Source organism: Neovison vison, chromosome 3 (genome assembly GCF_020171115.1).
Source record: "Neovison vison isolate M4711 chromosome 3, ASM_NN_V1, whole genome shotgun sequence".
Taxonomy (NCBI): domain Eukaryota; kingdom Metazoa; phylum Chordata; class Mammalia; order Carnivora; family Mustelidae; genus Neogale; species Neogale vison.
The window spans coordinates 1,445,824-1,464,215 of NC_058093.1; positions in this window are offsets into that span (position 1 = coordinate 1,445,824).

An 18,392-nucleotide genomic window follows, 5' to 3' on the forward strand; every position below is an offset into this window, starting at 1 on the left:
TGCCCCACGCTGCGGAGGTTCGCGGATCCCGGGTGACGAGCGGAGGCGGCTCTTCCCGGGGACGAACCCAGGGGACCCGCCGCGAGGCCGGGACCCGCCGCTCCCGCTCTGCGTGCGCACGAGTCCCGGGGGCCACCGAGACGCACGTCCGGGTCGGGGTCGGGGTCGGGGCGGCCCAGAGTCTGCGGCTCGACCAGCGCCCTGACGCCTGCGGGGCCCGACCTGTGGCCCAGCCCCGGCCCGCGCCCCCGGCCCGCACCCCCGGCCCAGACGGCTCCCCGGTGACGACGTCTCCTCGGTGACCGCCTCTTACCTGCGCCTACTGGCCACTCCCCGGGCCTGCTCCCGCCCTAGCGAAATGTCCGTATGGAAATGAAAATAACAGAAATCTCCTCATTTATGTTACTTAATCTACCATTTCAGTTAAATGGAGTGAAAGCTGGAAAACGAAATGGAGTGGAAAAAGATAATTTCACAAATAACCACTCGAGAAAAATGAGGCAAGCAGAAAGAGAGAAAACGAACAGCCCTTGATCCAAATGAGAGTTTGTTCTTTATTAGGTCACAAAACATTTTCATTTAAAATGTCTAGAATAATTTATGTAATAATAAGTCAGTGTGGTCCTAACTGGCTAGTTGGCTTGAAGTAATAGGGTGAAATTTTCACGTAGCCTTCTGTAAAATGAATACCTTAGATAAAATTAGTTATTGCCTCAAAATTCTGAAATTGTGCAAGAATTTTTATACCTTTACCCAGCATTAACATAAAACAAATAACGGTAAGTGGATCTAAAAGTTTAATTCCAAATCATAAATTATCAAAAGCAAAGTAATCTTGGACGGACAGGTGTAGGACAGCAGCTTGAATGCTAGCTCTGCTACTTCCTGACTAGGACGATGCTGCTTTGCTTTAGTTACTCATTTAATAAGAGTAAAATATACAGTATAAATTATTTATAAAATATAAAGTAAAAATTCACCTCTAAGGATTGTTTTGAAGACTACACATCTCAGTATATGTGAGACGTTTAAAACTCTGCCTACGATTTAGCAAACTACTTATTAATCATCAAAAGTTGGAAAATAAATGAAATCTTAGAGGAATGTGAACAGGAACAATAACAAAAATAAAGAATAGTGGTTTCCTGGGGTGCCTGGCTGTCTCAGTCCGCGGAGCATACCACTCTTGTTCTCCTGGTTCTGAGTTCGAGCCCCACGCTAGGTGTAGAGACTACCTATAAATAAAATCTTTAAAAAAAAAAATCGTGCTTTCCAACTATAATCATTAAAATATCTGCAAGTTTCATTGATTGTAAATGTGAGCTTGGACTGATTAGATACTTCAAATTGTTGCTGATCTCACAAGGCTTTGCAGCACAGATGTTTTCCACTTCTTTTTTTCTTCACATCTCTAACAGAAGTGTCAAAGTAAAAGCAAAAAGTCCAAAACCCAGTGCCGTCTGTAAATGAGTCCTGACCAACTGTAAAGGGTAAACAAGAACTCTTGGGCTTTATATCATCAAAATCAACTACAGTGATCTTCTAAAAACGAAGGAGATGTTCTTTTTTTTTTTTTTAAGATTTTTAAAAAATTTATTTATTTGACAGATGGAGATTACAAGTAGGCAGAGAGGCAGGCAGAGAGAGAAAGTAGGAAGCAGGCTCCCTGCTGAGCAGAGAGCCCAAAGCGGGGCTTGATCCTAGGACCCTGGGATCATGACCCAAGCTGAAGGCAGAGGCACCCTGGAAGGAGATGTTCTTAACAGATGCAAGAATTTTGAACTTTCTGAGGGTATGTATGTTTTGTTGTGTGTTTTCTTGAACAATTTGGTAGTGCTATTTGAAATTTATGTTTGGAATTGGAAGCAGTAAATACAAATCAGAGGCAAGAACCACACTTCAGCTTTTATCTAAAATGAAGTGACGTGAACAAAATGTACCCTCTTCACTGAAAAGAAAACTTTAATAATCATTTTTAAAAATTAGTTTTTTAAAACTTTGGAAATTCAGCAACTAAGGACAGTGATCTCTGATGACAGGACACAAGTAAGATGAGGCCTGTAATGGTCCTGCCTTCCTACATGGAAAGACTTGCTAGACCTTGATTCCAGGAGTGGAAACTCTGGAAAGACTTAGTGATCTCCTTGGTGTGAGCAGAGCTGAGCTGGAAGTCCGGGGAAGCAAAGGTGGCTGGAGATCTTAGGGCTGGGACAGAAGAAGCAATCTTCCTGGAGAGAAAGCTTGAGTCTTGCAGAATCACCCACTTCAGTTTCAGAGGAGCACTCGGTGTGAGAAAACCATCTAAAGCCACTGGATCAACAGTCTAAAAAATTAGAAGGAACAATCCCTGGGAGCTCTCACAAAGCCAGTAGTAGTTCCTTTTCTCAAGCCACAACAGAAAAACCTCGTAATCCTTGGTAAAATGGCTACAGCCCTCAAAAGATTTCTATTTCTTTGGCAGAGCAAAATCCATCCATTGGACTACACATCGTTTTGCAAAGGCTAGCAAAACTTAAAAACAAGACTCAAGTGACCAAATGGTTCCTAAATAATGCAATCATTTCCCAGAACAAGGTTCAAGAATACTTACAAGGAGCAAATAAATACCTACCACCCAAGAAGGTAAAATGTATGTTGGTCATCCAATCTGGCAGGCAGAGAGACTGAAAAGCTGACCTATAATGAACAAAATCAACCAATGGAAATTGATCCAGAAATAATGGATGATGGAGATAGCAATCAAGTACCTGAAAATAATTATTATTACAGCATTCCATACATACAAGAAGCTAGGGTAGGAGTGAACATGTTAAGTAGTGCTAGGAATATCAAAAAGACAAAAATCAGAACATATGAAGGACATTCAAAATTTAATAATGAGAAAACAAACCATCTCTTAAAAATAACAAGCAAAATATTTGAACACTTTGCCAAAGAAGATATATGGATGGAAATTAAGACTATGGACACATTCAGTATCATTAGTCATTAGGAAAGTGCAAATTAAAACCTCAGGGATATGCAACTACAAACCAATCAGGAGCTAAAATCAGAGACTGAGCATATCAAGTGTTAACAAGAAAGCAGAACAACGAGAACCCTCATACGCTGCTGATAAGAATGTAAAATGCTACAACCACTTTAGAAAACATTTGGCAAGTTCTTAAAAAGGTAAATATCCACATGTCTTATGACCCAGCCATCCCATCCCTAGGTATTTACCCATGAGAAAAGAAAGCTTGTATCCATACAAAAACCAGTGCGTAGATGTTCCTAACAGCTTTATTCAGTACCCAAAAGCTGAAAAACCAATATTCCACCAATAGTTGAATGAATAATCAATTTGTGGCATATCTAAACAATGGGACACTAGCTGGCTATTAATTAAAAGGAATGGCCTGTTGCTATTCAGAGTAACACAAACAGATTTGAAAATAAGCAGGCTGAGTGAAAGAAGCCAGAAGAAAAAGGTAACATATGATTTCATTTATTTTACATTCTAGAAGATGAAACTAATCTATAGTGACAGAAAATAACTCAGTGGTTCCTTGAAGATGGGGGAAGATAGAAATAGAAAGAAAGATTGAAAAGACATATACAGACTTCTGTGGATGATGGATATGTTTATTACCTTGATGTTGATGATTTTGCAATTGTATACATGTCAACAACTTAGAAATTTGTATACTTTATGCAGTTAATTTTATCTCAGTTATGCTTCAGAAAGCTATTTTTTAAAGTACCCAAACAAAATCACATGTAATTCCTGCAATATAAAAGATAACATAAATATATATGTTATTAATATATAGTATATTATAGCAATAGTGATATATAATATAAAAATGTGATTTATGGTGAAAAAGTACTCTTCTGGAAGAATTGAAGACAATTTTTTTTTTAATTAAGGATAGTCTTGTCACAAGTAACAAATATTAATACATTTTTAATTGTTATGTGTTAATATTTATCACTTGTGAAAAGTATTTTGTGAAAGTACTTTACTTTCAGGCTGCTGGCAAAGTCTTTCATGAGAGAAATTGGTACTATTAATGATAAACGTTGCCTCAGCATCGCGTTTCTACTGTGCTGATTACAGTGTATGTAAAGAGAATGATGCAGAGAGACTCTCAAAGAGCAAAGGACTCAGAAGATTTCTTCCAGTAATTCTACTGCACACACATTTTTAAAGGGCAAGATAATGAATGTTTCCCAGCCTAGGAGGAGGGTCAGGAATTAAGGACTTTAAAATATTATGAATAAAAGGAAACTCCCTGTCTTCCTTACCCCAGTTGTGAGATTAATCTTCAGTAGGACAGGAGCTCAACTGCTCATAGGAGAAACTATCTTTCTTAGAACTGTCTTGTCCAGGTTCAGTATTTTCCAGACAGTGATTTTCAGTTCAGAAGGGCTGTTCATGGGAAAACAGAAACTGACGAACAGCATATAAGCTTGGAGCCAGAGAAACTTGAATTTGAACCTTGGATGTTCTGCTCATCAGATGACCCTTGGATTTTTAAACTATGTGTGTCAGGATCAATGTAAAGATGAGAGAAAATGTGTACAAAACATGAAAGATCAGAGGCTCTAGGGAAGATAGCAACTTGAAATTACCCAAGCTTCTCTATACTCACTCATGGATTCATGCATGTATTCATAGGGGTCACTGTTTATTTTAACCTGAACTATAAATCAGATGTTAGATACTTGTCAATGCATGAGTGGCATCAGTGAAAAAAATACATTTTCCTAACCTTGTGAACTTACACGATGGGAGGCTCACGATTAAAACAATTACGATAAACCAAGAAAGCAAGTTAAGGGAGATCAGTGGTGAAAAGGGGAGGCATTTGCCAAAGACGAAGTCGTCCTTCCCTTGGCTGCTTTCCCTGGGGACAGCTTTCCCCCAGGTACTAATCAGTGCAAGAGACTCAGCTCCCTGACCTCCACTCGGAATGGACTATCTCTACTCCAGAGTGTCTGGCCTGAAACAGAAGCCTTTGCTGGGACTGTAATAGTAGCTCAACCTTTTCCTCTACCCAATTCTGTTTCCTTTCCCTTTCTTCATTGGTTGCTGATCCGAAGAGCACTCCATAGTAAAGGTCCTGTACACCAGTTCCTATTCCAGGGAGGCCCAACCCTGGCAACAGTACCTGAAATAAAGTGAGAAGACCAAAGGCAACTGCTCACCTGTGGGGTACAGTGTAAGGAAGAGCAACAACACTTGGGGAAGTCTCCTTTCCTGCAGTGCAGTGTTTGGAGGAAGAAACTCTACTCTGAGGATGCACGTGCGCAAAAGAACTTCTGGAGACACTGTGCGGCTGTGCGCTGAGAGTATCTGCAGGTAAACTGGAGTACAGGCACTGTCTAGGGGAAGAGACACAACACAACACAAAAACACTAACAAATGGAAAACGTGAGTGAGGATAAGAGACTTGAAAGACAAATGCAGGAAGCTTATATAACATTTAAAAAATAACAGTTGCAGAAGAGAAAAAAATACCAAGAGAAAGGTAATGATGAAACAAACAGTAAAAGAAATTTTGTCCTAGCTAAATGAGCATTTAAGCTTGTTGATTAAAATTCTTCATCAAATTCCAAGTAGAACTGGTAACAAAAGATGTGTATCATGGTATATCCTAATAGAAATGGTTGAACTCAAAAAATTATGAGGAAGTTCTGTAAGCTTCTAGATAAAAAGAACAACTCTCTTTCAAAGAATCATATATATCCATCTTCTTATCTTCTAGAAAACATTGGGTTAATACTCAGATTATGAGAAAAAGGGTGATACTGGAAAGGGCAGATCTCATTCTCCTGGCAGAGAGAAGGATACATGTGGGTAACTAAGGACTCAGAGAGTTTATCATTCACATTCATTATCTGAGAAAAATGGTTAAGAAAAATATGATGGTTAAGGCACAAAATTCAAGATAAAAAATAAAAAGGAAGAAAGGGTTAGTAATAATCCAACCTATGCATAATTATAGACTATCTAGGAATATGGAATATAAGTTTTTAATTTTAAAAAATCTTAAAACAGAGGCGTGCCTGGGTGTCTCCTTTGGTTAAGCCTAAGACTCTTGATTTCAGCTCAGGTCATGATCTCAAGTTGGTGACATGGAGCCCTGCGTCAGGCTCTGCGCTCAGTGTGGGCTCTACTTAGAACTTTCTCTCCCTCTTCTCTACCCTTCCCCCACCACATTCTCTCTCTTTCTCTCAAAAATTTCTTTATTTGACAGAGAGAGAGCACAACAGGAGGGGGGAAGGGCAGAAGGAGAAGGAGAAACAGGCTCCCCACCGAGCAGGGACCCTGAAGACGGGGCTCAATTCCAGGACCCCAGGATCATGATCTGAGCTGAAAGCAGATGCTTAACTGACTGAGCCACCCAAGCACCCCTAAATAAAATAAAATTAAAAAAAAAAAGATTCTTTCTCTCTCTCGTCCCCTCTCCCCATTCAAGCATGTATGATCTCTTGCAATCTCTGTTTAAAACAACAACAACAATAAAAACCACATTAAAACATAAAAGTTATGTTCCAATAGAAACTATACAGCTTGTGAAAACTAAAATATTTGACTGCCTTAATAAAATGCAGGAGTAGAATTAAAAGCAGAAAAGGAAAGGGCAAAGTGGTAGTGAATGTCTGAACAGAATCGGGGGATGGGATGGAAGAGGTTCCGAACACCATGTTACTAGACTGGAGAGTATAGGCGAAGGTGGGCAAACCTGGTGTCACAGAAGAATTAAGTTTGTGTCTGTTTTTTTTTTTCCATATTATGTAGATTGCTACTTATTGATGAGATTGAGTTAAGGAATTTGAGACACTAAGAAAATGGAAATCCAAAATAATGAAGTAGCAGGGAAAAATAAATAAATGAAATTACATTAGAAGGAATGAAATTTGAAAAATCAAACAATAAACCATAACTTCACATATGTATATAAATGCACGTATAAGAAAGGAGAAAATTATACAAAGACATGGTGGGAGTATGAAGTGTCTCCCCTAGAAACGATTCAAATTTGGTGGAAATCATAGTAGGAATAGTAGTACTAGTAGTAATAGCAAAATAACAAATGGAGTGTTTTTGACAGGATACAGAGATCTCTAATACAGCAACTATAATACATGACATAATATAGTACTATAACATATAATGATATTATATATATAATATATAATATAATAATTGTCAGCTTGGTTGGGCTGCAGTCCCCCATTATTCCATCAAACTACAATCTGGTTGTTGCTGTGAAGGTACTTTATAGACACACCTAAAGTTTCTAATCAATCATCTGTAGGTAAGGGAGGTTATCCTAGGTAGGCCTGACTTAGAAGGCCATGAAAGACAGGCTGAGACTTTCCACAGGGAGAGAAGATATCCGTGCCCGTGAACAAGAGCTTCCGCTGTGCCTTTGGGGTCCCAGGCTGCTCATGACCTCCTGGAGGCCTTCCCTGCAGACCCTGCACTTGCTTCATAGCCCCTATAGCTGCGTGTGCAATTTCTTGTAACGAGTTCATATACATCCTACTGATTCTGATTTTCTGGTTGAACTCATATACAAAATTATATATATATATATATATATATATATATGCACACATACGTATATCTAAAATATATTAACTCACAGATATATAAAATGATGGCATATTTTGCAAAGTGATAGACACTTGCTATAATTTTATAAGTGGAAATAGATCACAAATGGTTTTCTTAAAAAGTTAGGCTGTTTAAACTTAATAGACATGCATAGTCTAATATTTTCTAGAAGGGACCTATCATGACTTAATAACACATTGCTCTGAAGCGATAAACATTGCTACTAAGAAAAAGAAACATTTCTTTTTTGTCAAACTGCAAAAAGAAAAAATCTTAATTATTGAATTTTAGGGGCACCTGGGTGGCCCAGTTAAGTGTCTGACTCTTGATTTTTTCTCAGGTCATGATCTCAGGGTCATGATATCAAGCTCCGCACTGGACATGGATGCATCCTGCTTAAGATTCTCTCTCTCCCTCTTCTTTTGCCCCTCCCCCCCATGCTTACTCCTCTCTCTTTCTCTCTCTCAAAGAAAAGTTATTGATTTTTATATGGTTTCCTGTTAAAGCCAATTACTCAAAAATGAGCATAAATAGGGGTGCCTGGGTGGCTCAGTGGGTTAATGCCTCTGCCTTCGACTCAGGTCATGATCCCAGAGTCCTGGGATCGAGTCCCGCATCGGGCTCTCTGCTCAGCAGGGAGCCTGCTTCCCCCTCCCTCTCTGCCTGCCTCTCTGCCTACTTGTGATCTCTCTCTCTCTCTGTTAAATAAATAAAATCTTTTTAAAAAATGGGCATAAATACACAAATCTATCTTTTTTTTTTTAAAGATTTTATTTATTTATTTGACAGACAGAGATCACAAGCAGGCAGAGAGGCAGGCAGAGAGAGAGGGGGAAGCAGGCTCCCTGCTGAGCAGAGAGCCCGATGCGGGACTCGATCCCAGGACCCTGAGATCATGACCTGAGCCGAAGGCAGCGGCTCAACCCACTGAGCCACCCAGGCACCCCACAAATCTATCTTTTGAAGATAGATTTTATATTTGAATCAATTAAAGCCACAAAGATTATTAACATTTCTGCTTGTATTATCAACTCAAGTAGATAACTATATTTATTATTATAATAAAGGATTAACTCTTAATTTCTAAAATATTATATATTTGATATTAGATTAAGTAAAATCCTATGTCCAACAGTATGAAGCAGTGGTAGCTAGTCTGTTGGAAACCAGAGTCATGGTAGTCTCGTTACCTTTAATAGACAATATTATTGGAGAAGTTATTTAACCATCTGGCATTGGTGGCTCTAATTACTCAGAAAATATTCATTCAGTAAATATGAACAGGATATAATTTACAAGTCACACATTATTCTGTATCTTGGGAACACAACACTGAACAAAACCCACAAAGGTTCTATCTCATGTGTCTATGATTTTAATTAAGGGACAAAATATTAAGTAAATATATACAAGTGAGTGAATGAGTGAATGAGAAATCATCACTGAGTGATGTGTGTTTGCAGAAAACTAATATAGAATAATGTAAAAGAAAGTAACATGGACGCAAAAATAATCCAGGCACAAGAGCCTTCACTAGGTGATCTTGAAATCTATACTTGTCATAAGAAGTGGGATCGGTGTCACAGTTTGCCAGAATATAAATGACTTTTGATATGACATTTGTCAATACTTAATATAATAATTGCTAATTCCATAAGAAAGAGAATAGAACTGCCTAAGGGGAAAAAATCTAGCAGACTTCAAAAAAAAAAAAAGATACAAACAGCTACAAATTGTTTTCTTCCCATTCAGTTACAAAACGTATTCCTCTCCACTCTATTCCTCTCCACTCAAATCAAAAAGGTTTTCACCTCGAATCTCAACTCTCATTGATAAATTTTACTAAATAATCAGGTAAAAAGATTGAATGAATGAGCAGATGAATAATAAAATGCACACATTGAACTCCCAACTAAAAATACCACAGGAAAGAAATGACAGCTTTTTTGAAAGAATTTACTCTGGGAATCCCATTTTAAGGTACTTCTTTTTCAGAATATCTTTTGTCTTTTTTCTTTACCAATGTTCTCTACATAAAATGAGTTCAGGTGTTTTTACAGTCATTAATCAAGCACTTAAAAAGAAAGTGTGTAATACATGCAAATTAAAGCATTTTTCCAAGATTTTTCATTGTGCCATGTCTGTGAATGGGAAGATGTATACATGCAAAATCACCAATTGAGCTTATAAAAAATAGTTTTAGAAGCATTATCTACTGTTCCAGATTTTTTCTTTCTTCCTAAATACAGATAAAATAATATGTAAGGAGAAGGGTGGTTTTTTTTCCTCTAAAACTTTTTAGCCAAAACCATAACACATACTGGGGGAAGGTATTTGCAAAATGACTGACCAAATATTAGAACCTAGATCTATGAACTTCTACTAAAGCAATATGCAATTGCTTTATTATGCACAATTTAAATGAAAAAATGAACAAGTTTTAAACATATCATGATGGATATGTATCTGAACATGTTAAAGGAAAAAAGCAAATTCTAAAGGTTTAGTCACACCTGGTATTATCTTTGTAAATTTAAGATCAGGATAAATAATAGTATAAATAGATATATATAAACGGATGGGTGCCTCCAGTGAGAGAGACGCAGGGATTGGTTGGGGAGATGGGCCCGGCCTGCCTGCCTTCCTTCCTTCCTTTCTCTCTCTCTCTTTCTTTCTTTCATCAGAATCTGAAACAAATGTGACAAAAAATGAACATGTTTAAAATCTAGAAGATAGGTACTTCAGGTTAATTAAAATATTCTCACTATATTTAAATATTAAACCATATGGCTTTTGTGCCATGAAACACTGTTTATGTTCTTTTGAGTTACTCTAAGCAGAAAGCAAAAATAGATTATTTTGAAAAAAATGTAGTACCTGACCCTGATTTTGTCTTTCAAACACTGGATTTGTCATTTCATCTTTAATAAAAAGTTTAATGATGCCCCAAAGAGTTAGTCTTTGCATTTTGTGAAAATATTTTTAAATGAACTTGGACAAAATACAATATCTGACTCTGTCTTTAAATGGAATATATCAACATAAAGAATTAAACATGAACATTATTCTCTTTAAAATCACCATGCATGGGGCGCCTTGGTGGCTCAGTGGGTTAAAGCCTCTGTCTTCGGCTCAGGTCATGGTCTCAGGGTCCTGGGATCGAGCCCCACATCGGGCTCTCTGCTCAGTGGCGAACCTGCTTCCCCCTCTCTCTCTGCCTGCTTCTCTGCCTACTTGTGATCTCTGTCTGTCAAATAAATAAAATCTTTTAAAAAATAAAAAATAAAAAAATAAAAATAAATAAATAAAATAAATAAAATCACCATGCATACCGTTTGCAGGTTCTCGGTTACTGTTTTCCTTTCTCCTCCTGTTCTGTGTCCAAGGAAACCACATTTCCTAGAACCCCTTGCCCCCTGATTCTAGCTGGCGGGCTAGATCAGCAGGAGCATGGAAAACAAGATGAAGTGAGAATTCAGGCTACTTTACCCCACACCCCCTTTATACAAGGGTTGACCTTTCCTGGCATCTCCAGCCAGAGCTGAGTTTTCACTGTGGCCATTAGCCACCAAACAGTCCCCCGGGGATGGGTTGGGGTCTTGCTCCCATCCTGCTTCTGCTAGGCCCACTGTACCCCCAGCTTCTAGCATGTGGCTCCAGCTTCTGGGATCCAGCTTTCCTGCTTTGTCCTTCCTGCCTACTGAGGACGGCAGTTTCTTGTGCTCTGCTTCCTGGGTTGTCTCACCATCTTTTATTTGCTTTGCACCTCTGTTTTCACCTTATCAGTATTCTCTGTTAAGTTGTCTCTGATAGCCAGAAATGCTTTCCGTTTTCCTGACTTGATTCTGTCTGATACATCAGTGTTGTCAAAAACAAAAACAAGAACAATCCAATGTGCATTGCTGTTACTAGAGCCGCTACAAGCCACGAGGATAGCACATATGGACAATGTGAGACAGAACTCTTTCTTTGGGAGTTTTTACTCAATTCAAGGCAGGGAGGAACGTTCCCAGTTCATTATCTGCCTTTATACATCAGATTTATCTGCACTCATACATCACTGTACGTAATTTTTTTCTTCACTTATCTGGTCATTCAGCAAAATATTTAATGAGCATCTTCCTTGTCCATAAATCCTGGTAGCAGTGAACAGAACAAAATTACCACTTCCCGGGAACTTACAGTGTAAATCTTCTGAGATACTATAAAAAATGAGATAAGCTCATTCTTTTTCAGTTGTGAAATTAATGAAGTAAAATTATCAGTAGCCACCTGCTATAGATGAAGTGGTTATATCCCTTCAAAACTCATATGTTGAAGCCCTACCTACTCCCCACGGGATTGTATTTGGAGATTGGCTTTTGCAAGGTAATTAGGGTTAAATTAGGCCTCCGGGATGATAGTCTCATGATGGGATTAGTAGCCTTGAACAAGAGGGAGAAAAAAAGACCTCTCTCTCTCTCTGCACTCCTACTCTCCCCCTTCCCTCTTCCCTTTTTATTTTAGTGCAATCAGCCGGACAGGTCTGTGAACAAATAGAAAGAATGTGGTCTGCAAACCCGGAAGAGAGCTCTTCCTGGGAACTGAGTGGGATGGCATCTTGATCTTGGACTTGCCAGCCATTAGAATTAGAAGAAATAAATGTCTTCTGTTTAAGCCACCCATGCCATGGTATTTTATTATGGTAGCCCAAACAGACTAATATGCTACTCCACTGAAGCTTAGTAAAAATATGTATACGTTATTAGGATTCCAAATTCGGCCTGCCCTTTCCTAATTGGAGTAAAATAGCTAGAATTTTTCATTTTCCATTAAGAAATTCTCATTTAACATAATATATTTCAGTCAATGATCAAAAGGTTATTTCACTAAAAGGACAGCTTAAATTCCCACACTTGTTGGCTTAGGAGAGAGTTCCAGATTACTCATAAGCATTCCAACCTTCTGATTATCTTGACCCAAGTGCCACGGTATTCTTGTTCCTTTATTAGAATAACTTCTAGTCTGTTCATTGAGTGGGTAGCATAGGACTTCAAAGACAGATACAGGTCTATTTAGAGCTGTTAGAGTAGCCCGAAAATAATTACATCTATTTATCCAAAAAAAGTTTATGTTTTGTACTTTGCTGTTTTTGCTTGTTTGAGTGTTGATGGGTTTTGTTGCTGTTGTTAAATTCAGTGGCGTATTGACTGCTCTGGCCAGGCATGTGGACTACTTCACTTGGTTGGATTTTAAACAAAGTTCACAGTTTTCAGCTTTGAATATTGTCTATTTGATTATTTGTTTATGACACTGTTATTGTGTATTTTTCCCCACTGCATATTCACTTCATTTTTTGATCCTCTTGTGTAAATTTCAAAAACCAAAACAATGTGATAGCTTAGAATAGATATTTGACAAAGCGTGCACTTTGTTTTAATACTGTATTGCAATAAAGAAAAATTCTGATGTAGGAATGCTTTAGAGTGCCTCTAAATTTTCAGATTTCATTATATACAATCTGATGAGGGAAAAACCAAAACAATAAAAGAAATGGTCCTTCAAGACGTAGGTATTTACTTATGAAAATACTGTTGGAGTCGTCATGCCCAATGCCGTGCTGTGTTCGGTTTATTTTTTTCTTCTTTTCTGGTATTTTTATGCATTCAGGATGTGTTTTACTTTCACTTTGCTTTCACCATGTTAGGTACTGGTAGACAGAAAGGTAAATTAGAAAGAATCACAACGTCAGGAAGTCCTCAATCTTGGAAATGAGCAGATATTAAGAAATAATTGCAATGCAGCATTATATGTGGAAAGATGGCATGTAAGAGGCCAAGTGTTGGTACAGAAAGAAACACTGGTGTTTGCATAGAGGAGGTAAGGACATAGAGATATATATCATCATTGAAACCTCCAGAGAAAACATAGCTGTGATCTTTGTGCTGATCTTGTCATATTTTACTAGAAAGGATATAAATATGGGAAGTGCCCAAACAACATGTCTGGGCAATGCAAGTGATTTTCTGTTGCTAGACAAAAGCAGAGGGAATGATGATAAGGCAAGTTCAAGAAGAGAAGATAAGTTCAAGAAGGAAGGTCCTTGAACTCCTATACCATCATTACTTTCTTTTTGCATCAGCATTCTCCTGGTTTTAAGCAACAGAAACTCTTAACACATAAGCTCAATATAAAAAGGAAATTTATTTTTTATGTCTCAGAAATATCCAGGGCTAGCATTAGAAAAAGAATCTGGATAGTAGATCCAGGTGGCATTTATTAAAGGCAGTATTTAACAATCATAAAACTGTTGGATATTCAGGGCGCCTGGGTGGTTCAGTCAAACGTCTGCCTTCAGCTCAGATCATGATCCCAGGGTTCAGGGATCGAGCCCCAAGTTGGTCTCCCTGCTCAGTGGGGAAACTTTTTCTCCCTCTGCCTGCCACTCCCCTACTTGTGCTCTCTCTCTCAATCACTCACTCAAATAAATAAATAAAATCACTTTTTAAAAATTGCTGGGGATCAAGTGTCTTAAGACACTTAAGAGGATTGCCCAGCTGCCTCCTATGGCTTCCTATGACCATGTAGGACTTAGAGACAATGAAAATACAATTGCCTTGGCGAGAACACAGTCAGTGGTGAGGAAACCAGGGAGCCCTGTGAAGCCATGCTCTCTGAAAAGCCACTTGGCTGATAGCTTACATTATCCATTGCTGTGTTTATATTCTTTGAGCCCATAGATATAAAATCTAACTTCTGAAAAAGCTGGAGTATTAATTGAAGTGCTCATTTTCACAATGTGTCAAAGCCAGTGCTCTATGGGAGTGTTTCATAAGAAAATTTGGGATGTCATTCCCAGAAGCAAAATCACAAAGTCTTTCAAAGGCTTACTGTCTGATGTGTATAGGAAACTGTAAATGCCTTAAGGACAGGGTAAATGTCCAAAAACTTCTTAATTTTCTAGAACACTCAGAAGAAAGCTGAATTAGAATGCATAAAATTGGTAATATTTTATTAAGAACAACTAACTTGTTTCTTCCTTTTGTACAGTATTTTTCCCTGAGTCCCAAAGGACTTATTTTCTATTTTACACATTTTACTACTGACATTTAGAGCCTAAAAATATGCTAAACACTCAGGAGATAGGCTATGTTTTCTATTCTTTTTCACCTCCAGCCTCTACTACAAAGACATTAATTAATTTAATCATTCATATATTTATCAAATAAAGAATAATACTGTGCATTAGACAATGTGCTAACTGCTATAGATACAAAGATAAATATGACAATTCCCTTACCACAGATTTCAGATTGACAGTTTTATACTATTGTTTACTATAATTTCATCCTAAAGGAGGAGTCAGATTATAACAAATTAATACCCTGCAAACAAAGAAGTACTAATTAGTGTATGAAAAATGAGATCACAAAGAATGAAATAAATGTTATCCTATGGTAGATGAAGAAATTCTCAGGGCAACCTCACAAATGAGAAGATTGTTTAGACCTAACTCAGAGATTCAAAATTTGTTAGACTAAGTCATATAAACTGGGTTTACTTAAGAAAGGAGGAAAAGCAATTTATTTCAGTATGTGTGTATGTATGTATTGTGGATCTGCTGATGAAAATTTCCTTTGAATTCTCTTTTTCTAGGAAAAAAAACGACTTCTTAAAATTTGGAAGACTTTTTTACTGGTATAGAATTCTAAGTTGGGCTTCCCCCTCCCCTTGGTGCTACTAAAATGTTATTCTATTTCATGCTGGTTTACATAATTTCTCTATCAAAATCCTAGAGGAGAACATAGGCAGTAAGTTCTTCCACATCAGCCATTAGCAAATTCTTTCAAGACACGTCTCCAAAGGCAAAGAAAACAAAAGTGAAAATGAATGTTTGTGACTTAATCAAGATCAAAAGCTTCTGCACAGGAAAGGAAACAGTCAACAAAACAAAGAGGTAACCCATGGAATAGGAGAAGATATTCGCAAATAACACTTCAGACAAAGGGCTGACATCCAAGACCTATAAAGAACTTCTCAAACTCAACACACACAAAACAGACAATCATGTCAAAAAATGGGCAGAAGATATGAACAAGACACTTCTCCAAAGAAGACATACAACTGGCTAACAGACATGAAAAAAATGTTCATCATCACTAACCATCAGGGAAATTCAAATCAAAACCACATTGAGATGCCACCTTACACCAGGTAGAATAACCAAAATTAACAAGACAGTAAATAACCTGTGTTGGAGAGGATGTGGAGAAAGGGGAACCCTCTTACACTGTTGGTGGGAATGCAAGTTGGTGCAGTCACTTTGGAAAACAATGTGGATATTCCTTAAGAAATATAGAAAAATAGAGCTTCCCTATGACCCTGCCATTGCACTACTGGGTATTTACCCTAAAGATACAGATGCAGTGAAAAGAAGGGTCATTTGTACCCCCCATGTTCATATCAGCAATGGCCACAGTCACCAAACTGTGGAAAGAACCAAGATGCCCTCCAATGGACGAATGGATAAAGAATATATGTCCATATATAAAACAGAGTATTATGCTTCCATCAGAAAGGATGAATACCCAACTTTTGTAGCAACATGGATGGGACTGGAGGAGATTATGCTGAGTGAAATAAGTCAAGCAGAGAGTCAATTATCATATGGCTTCACTTACTTGTGGAGCATAAGGAATAACATGGAGGACATGGGGAGATGGAGAGGAGAAGTGAGTTGGGGGAAATCAGAGGGGGAGCCAAACCATGAGAGACTGTGGCCTCTGAGAAACAAACTGGCATTTTGGAGGGGAGGGAGATGGGGTGATGGATGAACCTGGTGGTGGGTATTAAGGAGGGCATGCATTGCATGGTGCACTGGGTGTGGTATATAAACAATGAATCTTGGAACACTGAAAAAAAAGTAAAATAAAAAAAGTCATTCCATTTCATGCTGGTTTTCATAATTTCTGTTACAAAGTCATCTGTAAGTCTTTCCGTTGCGCTTTTGAAGGTTATGTGCTTTCTTTCCTAACTCGTTTTAAGATTTATCTTGGTATTTGTTTTTCATTAATGTTAATAAAATTATCTAAATGTGCTTTCTTTGAATTTGTTCTGATTTAGTTCAGTAAGCTTCTCAAATCAGTTTTAAAAAGCATCAGCCATTATTGCTTCAAACATTGACATTGACTTCTCGCTTTTCTCCTAAAGCTCCAGTGCTAGTGAATAGTAGAGGTAGAATTTGATCACCACCAAGAAAAGATGACTTTCTTAATTATGTTTTTGTACATCTATACTATAACATGTACTTTAGCTAAATATCCAAGATGACTTTTTCTGAGTCCAGCCTTGTTCAAAAAATCAATTTTGAAAGAAAATAGTTAATTTCTCAAATAACACTTTTTCTTTTTTAAAAAAAGCTTTTATTTATTTGACAGAGAGAGAGAGCACAAGCAGGTGGAGCAGCAGGCAGAGAGAGAGGGAGAAGAAGACTTTCCACAGGGAGAGAGCACAGTGTGGGACTCAGTCCCAGGACCCTGGAATCATGACCCAAGCCAAAGGCAGACACTTAACTGACTAAGCCACTGAGGCACCCATCAAATAGCATTTTCTATAAATTTGTTATTTTAATGTCTGTTCAAACAAACTAAGGACTTCAAAGACACAGTCTAATTTGCTGACTTGCCATTTTATTATATTTAAAAAAAGATTTTTTTCCCTGGAAACACAATTTAACTTACCATAAAACACAATGCATGTATGTGTGTGTGTGTGTGTGTGTGTGTGTTCTCAATTTCTCTACTGCTGGAGATTTATTAGATCTGGCGTTTCCTACTCGAACAGTTTACTGACTTATATTTCTTTTGTACAGAGAGAGAGAGAACAAGCCAGAGCTGGGGGAGGAGGGGAGTGGCAGAGGGACAGGGAGAGAGAATCTTAAACAGGCTTCATGCCCAGTGAGGAACCAATGCAGGGCTTGATCTCACAGCCTTGATTATGACCTGAGCAGAAATCAAGATTTGGTTGCTTAACTGACTGAGCCACCTAGGTGTCCAGTGGTTTCCTGACATTGATGTTAGCATCTTTTCATTTACATATGGAGATTTTCATATTGTTTTTGAAGTTGTTTTTACATTATTTCTGACCTTTAATAGGCAATTTTCCATTTTCTAAGAGGGCATTTTTTTTTTTAAGATTCTATTTATTCATTTGACAGAGAGAGAGAGCACAAGCAAGGGAATCAGCAGGCAGAGGGAGATTGAGAAGCAGGGCTCCATCCCAAGGCCCTGGGATCATGACCTGAGCCGAAGGCAGAAGCCCAACTGGTTGAGCCACCCAGAAAACCCCTAAGGAGGGATTTCTAACAGCATTAGTTCTCATGGTTTGATTCAGATTTATAATAGGCCCAGATTTATAGTAAGCTTTCTATCATATACTGTTTAAGAAAATGATTTTAAATGTATAACAAGGCAGAAAGATTTTTATTTATACCACAATGTAGGAAACATTATATAAAGATTATTTATTTATTTATTTAACAGAGAGATCACAAGTAGGCAGAGAAGGAGGCAAAAGTAGGCTCCCTGCTGAGCAGAGAGCCCTGTGTGGGGCTTAATCCCAGGACTCTGAGATCAGGACCTGAGCTGAAGGCAGAGGCTTAACCCTCTGAGCCAACCAGGTGCCCCAGAAACATTATATAATAATAATAAAGAACATATTATATATACACATATATTATATAAAGTAATATTAGTAAAGAACTGTTTGCCCCAGGAAATATTAAGACCAAGAAGAAAATGAACCA